The sequence below is a fragment of the Carettochelys insculpta genome, chromosome 7 (assembly GCF_033958435.1).
Source record: "Carettochelys insculpta isolate YL-2023 chromosome 7, ASM3395843v1, whole genome shotgun sequence".
NCBI classification, from domain to species: domain Eukaryota; kingdom Metazoa; phylum Chordata; order Testudines; family Carettochelyidae; genus Carettochelys; species Carettochelys insculpta.
In genome coordinates, this window is record NC_134143.1 from 16,610,907 (window position 1) to 16,623,869 (window position 12,963).

Sequence of the window (12,963 nt, forward strand, 5' to 3'; positions counted from 1 at the left end):
ATGCATTGCACAGTATTTTTTTAAGTAAGAAGCAGGTATATGAACATGCACAGAAAACAACATTCATTTGACAATCTTCAAGCACTTTACAAAGGTAAATTATGCCCAGTTTGATGGCACATCAAGTTGAAGTTGCTTGCCCAGCATTGTGCAATGAATGAATCATGAAACAATAAAAAAGGTAAAGGAATGAGTGGCTGATAAAGCTACCAGTGAGCCTCCTGACTGCCAGTTTCTTCCTCAAATCACTAGCTTGATTACCTGTACATCCCATGAACAATCTCCTATTCATGGCATCATTTTTTCCCCCATTTTCTAAATCCTGGCTTGCTAACTTGCTCCCCTCCTTTTTGGTGCTCCATAACCTTTATGACAAGATGTTTAATGCTTTGGAGACTGTCCAGATTTTAAAAGCGTGGTACTGGAGAGTATGGTGTTGTGAAACAGGTAAGATTTCTGATCAGTGAGCAATACATGCTAGAATTAACTGCAAACAGCTAGCATATTTTACATGTGACTGCACAGTCATGTTCACCAACATGTTTTCTAACATGCTGCTTTTTCCCAGTGGGTATTATGTGAGTCATGGTGAAAACCCAGGTTGAGAGGAAAAAAGCAACATGAGCCTAGCATCAGAGGAGTGGATCAACTGGCTGAGTAAGATGGGTAGGCGGCATGTTCCAGCAGGGATAGAGGATATTGCTTATAAGAGGGAAGAAAACAACAATGAAAATCAAGGCCGGGCTTCTGCCTTGGAAAGTGGGAGGAGAGGAAACTCCAGACTATTTGTCTCCAATTCCTGTGGAAAAAGCCTTGAGGCCAAGTTTAGTTCTCTTTGGGGGCCTAAGGTTTGTAATCAGATGTGGCAGACAGTGTTGTTGTTTTCTTTAGTATTTCTGTAACATCATGTGAAGGTGTGGCATTTTACAGAAATCCTCCAGCGTTCATGCTGCTCTTGCAACATTTGCAGCCTGCTACTGTTAAGGAGCTGGGGGCCCTCTTGTACAACTAAGAAAGTGGAAGTCGAAAGCACTGATTATCATAAATCTTACAAAATGAGCAACAGAAGATCTGTGATAAAGGGAGGGCAGATGGGGGGAAAGGATTACAAGAAAGCAGTGCAAATTAAGCAGTTGTCCACACTGGGGATTTCAGAAGTTAGTGGCCAGATGGACAAGTTTATTAAGAGAAAGTTTGTTTGTGAACAAGCTTTAGAGTACAGGTTTTAACAGTAGCGAATTTGATAGGGTATCTGGTGGCAGGTTTGGGATGGGGTGAGGGTGAGTACACACATTAGTATGCATTAGTGTGGCATTGCACCAGACCCGCTGGTTTCAGTGGAACTGTTTGTGGTTGTGGGGCTTGTAGGACTCAGCTGCCAATGAAACACATGGGAAGGACCCATCTGCATGTGGGGAGGATATTTCAGAGGAATGCCTAATAGACAAAGTGTTTCTTTGGAAGGGAGGCCAAGGAGAAGAGAGGCTTCATTTGCACATAAAAGGGGGTTTCTTGGAAGGCAGCATGAAGGCAGTGTTGGACTCAACAATCCCGAAGTGCAGATATGCCCCAATTCAAGGCCCTTTCATGGCTCTGCCCCACCTTGAGTGATCTGCTGGCGGGGTGAGTGGCCATCACCCCTCCTGGTTGTGCAGGCTGAGCATCTGCAAGCCCCCGACCATTGCTCCTTGTCTGCAGGTAGGATCTGTTGCAAAAGAGAGATGTGCATGGGGGCTCCTGCTAGCACTGCCCCAGCAGAGCCACAACTGTCCAGTAGCAGCAAATCCTCCAGTGAGATGAGGTCAGCATCCTTTCACACCAGAACAATGAGTCTGAGAGAGATGAGATGAATGGTATAGCCCACACCTCTCAGAGGTATTGTTTCAGGCTGCCTACAGACTCAGGCACTGCATCAGTTCGACTCAGGTCATCTTTTGCTCTCTCTCCCTGTTTCCTGCCCCCCCACCCCCCGAAAGCTAGATTTGAAAGAAAACTGTGGTTTTGGACATCAGCACATTACTTATGGAACTGAGGTATTAGGTAGCAGACAAGGAAGAGGAAAAAAGCTGTCTGTTTTTCAAACAACGCTGTTTCAGATAATTAATTTCAGAGCTGACCAGACTCAGTAGGAAGAAGAATGTTAAAGGTTCAGTAAATATGACAGGTAAAGGTGAGATTTTTGCCTGAATTCTGTGTGCACTGAAATAATTATACATCTCCCTTTGACTTCAGTGGGAGCCATTAGCCCAACTCTGAAATTTTAAGTTTTAATTTTAAGGTACATGCTCTTATTGACATGGATGAGAGGTAGGAGTGGGAAGTCTGGGCCCCTGTGAATTATCTGATGTTGGAAAATTCACTTCAGAAGCAGGAACACAACACTCCTCGGATACAATGATCCTCTTCTTTATACGAAAGGTACAGTTCACTTGTGCAAGAGGCATCTTCTGGAGGGGTTGGTCTAAGACTCTGGAATGAGCTCAGCCAGGAAGGAAGGATCATAACATAACTCACTACCTTTCACTCCATGTGCAAAGTGCACTTCTCCAACATGTCTTTGACCTGGCCTTTTCTGACTTATATACGTAACAAAGAGGGGAAAAAAAACTATTCAAATAAGACGCCCCCCTGCCCACACTTCTCTCCCTGGAGGGAGGATAAGGGAACAAACAAAATGTGTTGAATGTAAGTAATGCTGCTTAATGTGCCTCTGGAAGGCACTGTGATAATGAGTGTGATATAAAACGTCACATAGAATAGAATGAGCACATTAAAAACACATTATATTACACTCCATTATTATGCACTTGAATCTCAAGTCTTTTTGGAACACTTCAGAAGGACCTTTCACATTTTTATTTCAGTGGCATCAGCTCTCCCTTCTATTGCTTGCTGCTTTGGTATCAAGCCCAGAATCAAAGTGGTGTTGATTAATAAATAATGGCTGCGCAACTTTACACAAAGATATGGAGGTGTTTCAGTTAAGCAGGCATCAGGTGAGCGGCTCTTTTATGATGTGTAAATGTCAGATGGTAAAGTTGTAGCACTGATTTTTTTTAACATAACTCCCTAATGGATGCAGTGGAAAGTCCTGCTTAAAAACTGATACTGTGATACAGGTCTAAGAAATATTTGCTGTATGGAATTAGAGATGTATGGAGCTGAATTTTAACAGCAGATTAGTGAACTTTTCACCAGGAGAAGTTTGATAGCAGTAGTGCATTCAGCAGTTTTACTAAACTGGGAAGCAAGTTTGTTGCTATTTGTTCACTTGTCTTCTCGCCAGGGAGAGAAGTGTGGGACGTTGTGTTTTACTCATTATTTTTTTTTTACACTATACATATTGTTGTGTATGGACAGCACAGAATGTGGTGCTCAGACACATTTTGTGCTGTACAACTTGCACCTTCCCTTTAGCTTCCCCATAGCTGCCAACAGCCTAATTTTGCACAATATTATTCCTGTTCTGTTACCCTTTGCTGCCCCTCCGCATGTCTCTAAACCTACACTGCCACTGCGCTGCAAGTGTTTTCTGTTTGTATCTGCCTACATTTAGGCCTCTTGATTGCAGGGAGGCCAGGCTGCAGGCATAAATGTCAAAACTGCTAGTTTTCAGTTTCAGAAGGATAAATGTGTTAGTCTGTAACTTCATCTGAGGAAATGGGTCTAACCAAAGAAAGCCCATGACCTAATACCATTTGTTAGTCTCTAAGGTGCCACAGGACTGCTTGTTACTTGTATAGTTTTCAGTGGGACTGTGATTTAGACCCAGATTCCAGCAATCAGAATCTGTTTCGCTGGGTGGTGTTGCTTTTGCACAGGGTGTGTTTTTGTGCAGGGCAGCAGGGAAAGAGAGGGACCTTTGAAACTACCATCTTGCTTTCTGGAATCTCACTTTTTTTTTTTAAATAAAACTGAAATCTTTAGCCATTAAGGTTGTAAAGAAAACCTTGGAAGTGTGAAAGTGCAAAGAGTCTGCTTGGCAATGTGCCTGGAACAATAGCTCTGGGAAGTGTGAACTGCCCTATTCATCTGGATGGTGTGTTAACCCAGGCCTTCTCTTGTGCTGAGTCATCATCCATTGACAGCTAGTCACTGTACCAGTTATGTTGCTAAGCCCAACTGTAGACAAGGAATCTTCTCCCCTGCATATGCTTCCTTCCTAGTTTTCTCCCTTCTTCCAGAGCAGCAGATGTGGAGATCTAGTCTGTACTAGTAAATAAGGGTGGCATGACGACATTCCTCCACCCCTGTAGCACAGTCAACCTATCCCAAGTCACCATATAGACAGCAGTAGATCTGCAGAAGAATTCTTCCATCAAATTTGCTACTGCTTCTCAGGGAGGTGGATTACCTACACTGACGGGAGAATCTTTCCTGTTGATATGAGTAGTGTCTACACACTGAGGCACTACAGCAGCAGCACTGCTATAGCATGTTAAGTGCAGACAAGCTGTCAGCCTGCTGTAATGTTAGTAGTGGGGCCATGTGGTTCTCCACACCGCTCGGCCAGCTCCAGTGGCTGGCATGCCTCCTGACTGTGTTAGAGACCGTCAAGAGACTCAGTAAACATCACAGCTGCTGTTATGGTGAGATCACATTGTTAAAGTTTTCTTGGTAGATGTCAGCAAGAAACATAATATAAAAATGAATATTTCTACTCAGACATTCTCACTTAACTGGGAACTGAAGCTCTAGGCATATGCTTGGTGTGTCAATGCCTTAATCCACATGGGCCACAGATCCCAAAAGGGGAGCCAAAGCAAGAACACAGATGATCCTATTTTAAACATCTGCACAAGACTCCATGTGTACAGACCTACAAGGGCTATGCTTGTGGGCAAAGTCTGGGGGGTTATTGTTGCCCTCCTACAATCTAAGCCCTACCTAAAATGTACTTATTTATCATTTGAATGGAAAGGAAAGTCTTCCTGACAGTGTTACCAGACAGACAGATTGATGAGTGCTACTATGAAGATGATTGCATGGAACTGATGTGTGCCATAACCACCTACGTTATGGAAGTGATAGAGTATCAGAAAAAAATACAAATAAACCGAAAAGAATCACCGTGGAGAGACTGGTCCATTCCACGACTGAAAAATAGTTGTCCACACAAAACCCACAAGTGGGTCTCTTCTACATTATGATAGATGCAGATTCTATTGGATAGTATATTTGACTTCTTTTCTAAATTACTATGGTATGGCCATGAGTTTAAGTTGCTGTGGTGCGGCTTAGAGGTGGTTGCATTTCAGTGGTGTGTAAGGTGAGCTCTGTGTATAAGGCTTAAGGACCTCAAATTTGTATCTGTTGGCTTCACTGTAAGCATAAGCAGCCCCCCAGATTTACAGAATGTTTGGGGACACTGTGGGATGAAAGGCATATACAGTAGGGTCTCAACATTTGTGAGCCAAAGGTTCACAAATTCAGTTATTCACAAGTGGCCATGAGCGGCTGTGAATGGCTGCGTACCCAGGGCACAGAGTGCCAGCAGCCGTTGCTTCCTGGTGCTCCAGGGCTCTGGGCAGTAGTGCCAGCAGTTGGCACTTCCCAGGGCTCCAGGCAGGAGTGCTGGCAGCCACCACTTCCCCCGGGGCCCTGGGCAGGAGTGCCAGTGGCCGCCACTTCCCCTGGGGCCCCAGGCAGTAGCACTGGTAGCTGCTGCTTCCTCCGGTGCCCCGGACAGGAGTGCTGGCAGTTGCCACTTCCCCCAGGCTCCAGGTGGGAGCAGCTGCCATACAATATGCATGAAATTCAACATTCGCAAACACAGAACCCTTGCGAGCGTTCAGACCCTACTCTGTTATAATGGTATTGTTACGCTTGAAACATCCCTTGTGATAGCCTTCAAAGATAAAGTGGCCATATGTGAACTTTCAAAAAGAGGACACCCCTGAAAGGGAATGTATCAGTATCTACCAACTCACGTTGTATTTGGGTTCAATTCTCAGCTTAGCTACAGCACTCCTGTGTGACCTTCGTTAGGTCACTTAATCTACCCAGCACTTCTGATCCCCATCTCCCAAATGCAAGTAGTATTTGCCTGTCTCACAGGAATATTCTGAACAAAGAACTCCATTAATGACTGTAATGTTCAAATGCTACACTGATGAGAGCAATGTAAGTACTTAGATTGAAGTCAATGGACCATGCCTTATAGCATTTGCAGAATCAAACTCAGGCAGTTTTTGTCCCAGGGATCTTGAAATCTGTTACCTGAGGACAGTACTACCTCACATTTTAGCACAAGGTTTTTTAAAAACTCACATTGTAGCAATGTAATATAACACTATATAACACAGAGGCGCTATTCCTATCTCCTCATGAGGTTAGAGACTTCGACGTCTCGCCGCCTAACGTCGAAGTTGGTGCCGCTACTTCGAAGTAGCGTGCACGTGTAGACGCAGCTCAGGGCAGAGAATGCCAGTGGCTACCATTCTCCCCACGGCTCCAGGCAGGGAGTGCCGGAAGCTGCCTTTTACCCCAGGGCTCCGGGCAAGAGTGCTGGCAGCCACCACTTCCGTGGGGCCCTGGGCAGGAGCACTGGAAGCCACAGCTTCCCCAGGGCTCTGGGGAGGAGCTCCAGCAGCTGCAGCTTCCCCAGGGTCCTGGATAGGGAGCCCCAGCAGCTGTGGCTTCCTGGGACTCCGAGCCCCGCCCCGTACTTGCAAAGTTCAACATTTGTGAGGGTTTTCAACATGGAACCCTCGCAAATGTTGAGACCCTACTGTATTGTAACTGCCCTGAGGCACGCTCAAACCTGGGACTTCTAGAGCTTGTTATAGGCACCGCTACAGCTTGAGCTAAAGGCCTGCTAGCTCTCAGCGTAGGCTGTAGAGGACGCTTATTCCTTCTCTGTGAAGTGGTCTAGGTACCACTACATGGAACAGTTAACCACACATAGGTGTGTGGGTTACATAATATAACATATTTATACAACCTGAGTTGGGGTATACCGATACACTCCTTCTCAGGGGTGTCCTCTTTTGAAAGATCAAATATGGCAACCCTATGCAGAGGCCTCTTTTGGCAAATTACTACACAAGCTAATTGAGCTGCTCCTATAGTAACACTTTTTTCCTAGTATATAACCCAATATTGACTTTGGTATTATTGCTGTTAGTTCACAGTTCATTAGCCACTTCAAATAATTCTGATTTTCTCTTTTGAGTTAACACTCTAATCATGGTTGTTACATCCCACCTTAGGACCAGTTCTGTAACCCTTACTAATACAAACCATTCTTTGACTTCCTTTAAAGCACTCCTTTGAGTTTCAGATTTGGGCACCATGATCCACGGGTAACTTGATTGAATGAAAAGTATGAGCAGGATTTGGCCGTAAACAGACAAAACCATATCCTATTGTTGGTGTCAATAGGACGGTGCTTAAGCAAAATACAACACTGAGTTTTTCCCTAGAGCAGTATTCCCAGTAAACTGACCACTGGGGTGGCTGCCCAGAAGAGATTCAGGTGCTGCCCAGCTGATTAGCTGAGCACCCAAAGTTACCTGTAGGCGGCAGCATGTTTCTATTGGTGGTGCATGTCCAAATGTGTCTTGCTGCACATAACAAAATTTATTCTGCCCAGGAATGGAAAAAGATGGAGCAGTGCTCCACAGTCAGGACTGCAGGCAGTGGCCCGTAAGGTGACTGATGAGTTAATTTTCCACTGTGTGATTTTGATTTTAATCCATGTTTGGTAGAACCACAGGCATTTTGCCTGCCTGATTTCCTTCACGACAATGGTAAAATTCCTCTCTTGGAAACAGAATTTAACCAACAATTTTCAATAGTTAATTTAAAAAAAGCAGGAAAACCAAGCAATTATATCATAAAACAGTAAAATCTGGGTTTGTTTTTGTTTCTGAAGGAATAAATCCACAACCAGAAAGCACACTATCATAATTAGAGCTCCACTAACATTTAAGGGAGAGCTGAATTGGTAGATACCAGGCCTGTTCTGTGGGAGGCGGAGACCTCTTTGCTCACCTGGCATCTGGAAGCAAGCGGGGTTTTGTTCTGAAAAGCTACTTCCCTGTGCCCCTAGCCCTCTGAGAATGTTATATAAGAGGGAGAATTGTACCTTTGGACAAACTTTTTTCCAGTTGCCAGGATTGGCTTTATATACTGGAGTTTAATGGTCTCAGGCAGAGACACTTTGGCTACTTCCCAGGGGACCAGATCTCACTGTGTGTATTTAAGTGATTTGATTACAATAGAGGTGTGGGACACCTTTCTGAGTCAGGCTTTAACTTAAAAAAAGTATGTGGAGGGGAGCAGCCCAACACAACACAAACCTACCTCTGTTTTTTTTAAATCACTAACAAAATAGGACATGATAAAACACTTTGTCCCCATTGGATGCAGCAGAGGCTGTGGGGGAGGGTCGCTCACTGCTGGGGTGCAGGGGGCTATAAAATTGAAGGATCCAGGCTACTTCAAAGGAGGAGTCTGCAGCTGGGTTAAAACGGGTGGGGCCTTATCTGCCTCCTGGAGGGAAGCGTTAAAAACAAAGCTGACCATTTTTGCAAGCTCCTGGCTCAGCGATGGAACCTGCCAAAGTGACAACCAGCACTGCAGGTAACTATGAGAGTCAGCTCTCTCCCCAAAGCTTGGTTAACATGAAAGGCAGACCCAGCCTGGTTTGCAGCTGTGGCTTTCCTGTCTATCATTAACTCCAACCGCTTTACGGCTATAGCCACACACGCGCCTTTTAAAACCTCTGTTGATTCCTTGATCGTTGAAATTGACAGCGGGCCCCGCCCTGATCTGAAGCCTTGGACGAACCTGGCTTTAAATTCGTGTCGGCTGAGTCAAAATTGTAAACTCAGCTGCCTTTTGCTACCTGCCGCGCTGGATCAAATGGAGACATGTGGCTTTAAGGGCTGAGGTCATTGCATGTCCCCCTCTCCTTGAGTTCTCCTTGCTGGGAAGGTGAACCAAATCCTGGGGTGCTGCTTTGCATGGTCACTGGGGGGTCAGTGACCCACTTCTAACCCATTTCCCCTTCTCCTCTTCCCTGCTTGCAAGACACTGCTGAGAAGGTCCTGCCCTGCCCTGGGCTCTGCAACACGTCCAAGGAGGGAGGCAGGAGGAAGCGCACCACCTTTAGCAAAGCCCAGCTTGACCTCTTGGTGAAGGCCTTTGAGAGGGATCCCTACCCTGGCATCACTGCGCGGGAGAGGCTGTCCACTCTGACTGAGATCCCTGAGTCCAGGATCCAGGTAGGGCTGGCATCCTTGGAGGGGGGCCAAGGCTTTGCTGGTGGGTGTCCTGCCTTGAGTAAACAAAGCACACCGGCTCCAGGCCAACCCTTAGCTGCTGCTGGATTGCCTCTGCCCTGTGGCCTGGCCCAGGCGGTATGGGGAACCACGGCTCGGCTATCGGTCCACAGGAGGGTGTGTCTACTGTGGGTGGTGCTGGGACTGTTGTGCAGTGTGAGGACCTGACCCCACTGGGAGGAAATGGTGGTGGTGCCAGCTTGGCCCCTAGAGGGGGAGCCCATCCTAGCTCCAGTCACAGATCTGGGGCTACAACCTTGCATCCCCTAGGGGCTTGTCAGGGGACCAGGCACAGAAGTGTCTCCCAACGAGCAGAGGCTGGTGCAGGCTGCAAGGGCCTGTTCCCTTTTGGCTCCTCTCCTGAGTTAGAAGTGTGTGGTGTGCCTCTAGGGCCCCAGCCTACAGCCAGACTTAGCTGAGGCTGCTCCTTGCCTGGAGACCATTGCTGCTGTCAGAGAGGTCCTCCTGGGTCTGTCTCTGCATGGGTCTCCTGTGTGGGACTGGACACCTGAGACAGGGGTATGAGGGGTGGGGTGTCACTGAAATTGTCACAATTTGCTGAGGCAGAACTGATCTCCAGCTTCCAGGGTTTATGGGGGGCTGGGAAATGATTGCTTGTATGTGTCAAAAACTACTGCTGGGCCCTTCCAAAACCCCTGTTGCACACAGCCGCAAGCAAGCTTTTGCTGGCCAACCTTACTCCCCACAATCATGGGACCATCACAGAGGCAGCACAACTAGTAATCCAGCTTCCATTTAGAGCCCAATGGTGGATTCACTATTCACTGATGTCAGTTACATTAGTGGCTCTCAACCAGGGGTACACAAAAGTCATCTGGGATACATCAGTTCAGCTAGTTTTACAGCAGGCTACAGCTTAAAAAAAATGCTCAAGTCAGTACAAAGATTGCATACGGACAAAGACTTATTACTGTTCTGTATAGAATACATTGCAATGTAAATACTATATTTATGTAGCAACCGATTTCATAACTGTATGGTGAAAATGAGAAAGTAGGTAGTGTTTCCATAATACTATGTTGTGACACTTTTTTGTCTGTTAAGTGAGGTGAAACTTGGGGTGCCTAAGACAAATGAGCTCCCTGAAAAGTTTACAGTAGTCTGGAAATGTTGAGCTACTGAGTTAAACTGCAGGAGAGAGCAAGCCCTTGCCAACATAAACAGGAGCATAATCTAGCCCTTTTGGGAAACTATATAACTTGAATCTGGATTGTAAATAAACTACAACCAAAAACCCTCAGGGTTTAGGGCCTCTTGATGACAAGGAAAATAGAAACATTGAGCTTTGCTACTGCCCTCAAGTGCAGAGGGGATCCACTGGATCATGTGTTGGGCCCAGTGTTTGCCCAGCACCCTATTTTCTGACTGGGTAGAAAAAGGTTTGAATTCTGACTACCAGGTTTAGTCGACAAGAGTGAATTTTAAAGCTTTTGCAACTTGGACAAATAAACTTACGATTGAGTCCAGCTCAAACAATTGCTCATTTCAATCTGCACCAGTAGTGTTGCAAATTCCACAGCTGGTGAGAATCTGTTCAAATGCCCACTAGAATGAAGGGGAGTCTTTCCAGGAATTCGAATGGGAACTGTGGCAGACAGCTGCCTGTGGGCTGCAGGAGCCTGCCAGAAGGCAGGTATGCTGGCTGGTGGGCTAGTGCCTTCCTGTTCCTTGAGTGAGCCTAATTAGGGTGGGTAGCTGGGGCCTCTTTAGGAATCAGCCACAGCTGAGGCCCTACACTCCCTATAAAAGGCTCCATGGCTGGCAGTAGGGAGGAAGGTTTTTGGAAGGTGCATCAGAGAGCAGGAGTAGAGTGAGAAGGTACCATGGGGAAGTGGTGGGCCAAGTAGCCCAGAGTGAGGTTGCTGCACCGGGGCATGGGTGAAGGCCTTGCCAGCTGCCTTTTGTCCTGTTAAGGACCCTGGGCCTGAGTCCAGGGTAGAGGGTGGGTCTGGACTCCCCCAACCTTCCCCAGAGGGTTACTTCACTGGAGCAGGTGTGGGCCTGCAAGAGGACTGGCTTTATCCTCCTTATTCTGGGCTTGTCTGTGATAGTATGGCTCACTAAGCAGACACACCTGCCTCTGGAAAGGCCTGGGCAGTTAAGGAGTCTCTGTGAGAACTGCTAGGAAGTGCAAGGACCCACAGGGGAAATTGTCGCAGAACTGAATGGGGCTTCTGCTCTCTAAGGAGTATGTAGTTTTCCTGAGCAAAATATTTGAGCGAGAGGTATGTGAATACCTGGCAACCAACTCTAAACTGGAAAATGGGAAGGGGTGGGGAATACTCTTCTGTTCCAGGTTTTAAATTGTATACTCCTGAAGCAGTGCAATGACTTCAGATATGCACTGGTATAACTATGGAGAACTTGATCTCGTGCATTTGTGTGCACCTGAGAAGATGTCGTGCACCAATAAATTCACCTGCCAAGTTCCCTCTCTCAGAATGACTGGCTTCTTACTTTCTGTTAATTCCCTCCTAGGTGTGGTTTCAAAACCGAAGAGCCAGGCAGCTGAACCAAAGGAAGATTGATGCCTCTACTTCTCCCAAACCTGTGTATGGCAAGAAGAAGCTAACCCACTTCAATGTCCATCTTCCAGACAGACCAAGAATGACCCAGACTCTTGCATCTGCTCAGAGTGTACTCCATCTACAGACATGTCTGCCAGGAGGGAATTCAAATGTTCCTAGTCAACCCATGCTATACTCAGACCAACAACTGCCTGGGTTAGATGGTCACTTCAAGAGCTGGGGCTTCCCTTTTAGACCAGGGACCCAAATCCAGCTCCCATCGACTCATTTCAACTCGGATTATGTTTTGAGAGAGAACCAGTTCAGTTCAGGAGCCACAGGGGGCCCTTCCCAGATTCAGCACACCATGCAACCACTACAGCAACATCCCTGCTACCAGATACCTTTACCTGAACAGTACTACGCAGACCCACATCTATTCCAAGCTGCTTCCTCCCTTAAGGTGGAAGGGCAGCAGTGTGGTCACAGTCCTCCATATCCTGCAGCCAAAGAGAACATATACAGGATACCTGCTGCCTTCAACTACAACTCTAGCCAAGGAGCGGTCAATGAGGAGTGTTCCTATGTCAAAGCAAGCACTGCTCATCTTAGCACAAGTCCAGTTTTAGGTCCTGGTGGAGGAGATGCACAAGTCAAAATGGAGCCTGAGCAGGCTGAGTGTAACCTTGATTCATTTGTTTCTTCCAGCATTACTCTTCCTCCTTCAGTGTTTGCAAACAATCAGGTAACATCTCAGAGGACCTTCACGCCTCTAGTTCCTTTGTTTGGGCACCCACTGAAAGAAACGATGGATGAGTTTGATCCTTGTTGGTCAGACATGAGAAATGAGGTTTTAGGTACCAGCCTAGATTTGTTGCTTGAGCATGAACAAAATGGAGAGCCAAGTGGTGATAGCAGAAATTACCCCTTCACCTCTGGTGACCAGAGTTCAAGCTGTCACTTAGGTCATACATGAAAATAAGTTTGAGTATGTCTATGCCTCATAGATTTGCATGTTTGTCAGGGTGAAAGAAGACTGAGGTGTATTGCTGCCCCTCCATGGGTGAGTCCCTTGGGGATAAGGGGAGGCAGGCAGGTGTCTGCATATTGAAAGGTGGTTGCTAGAAATGTGTGAATAATGTCAGTGA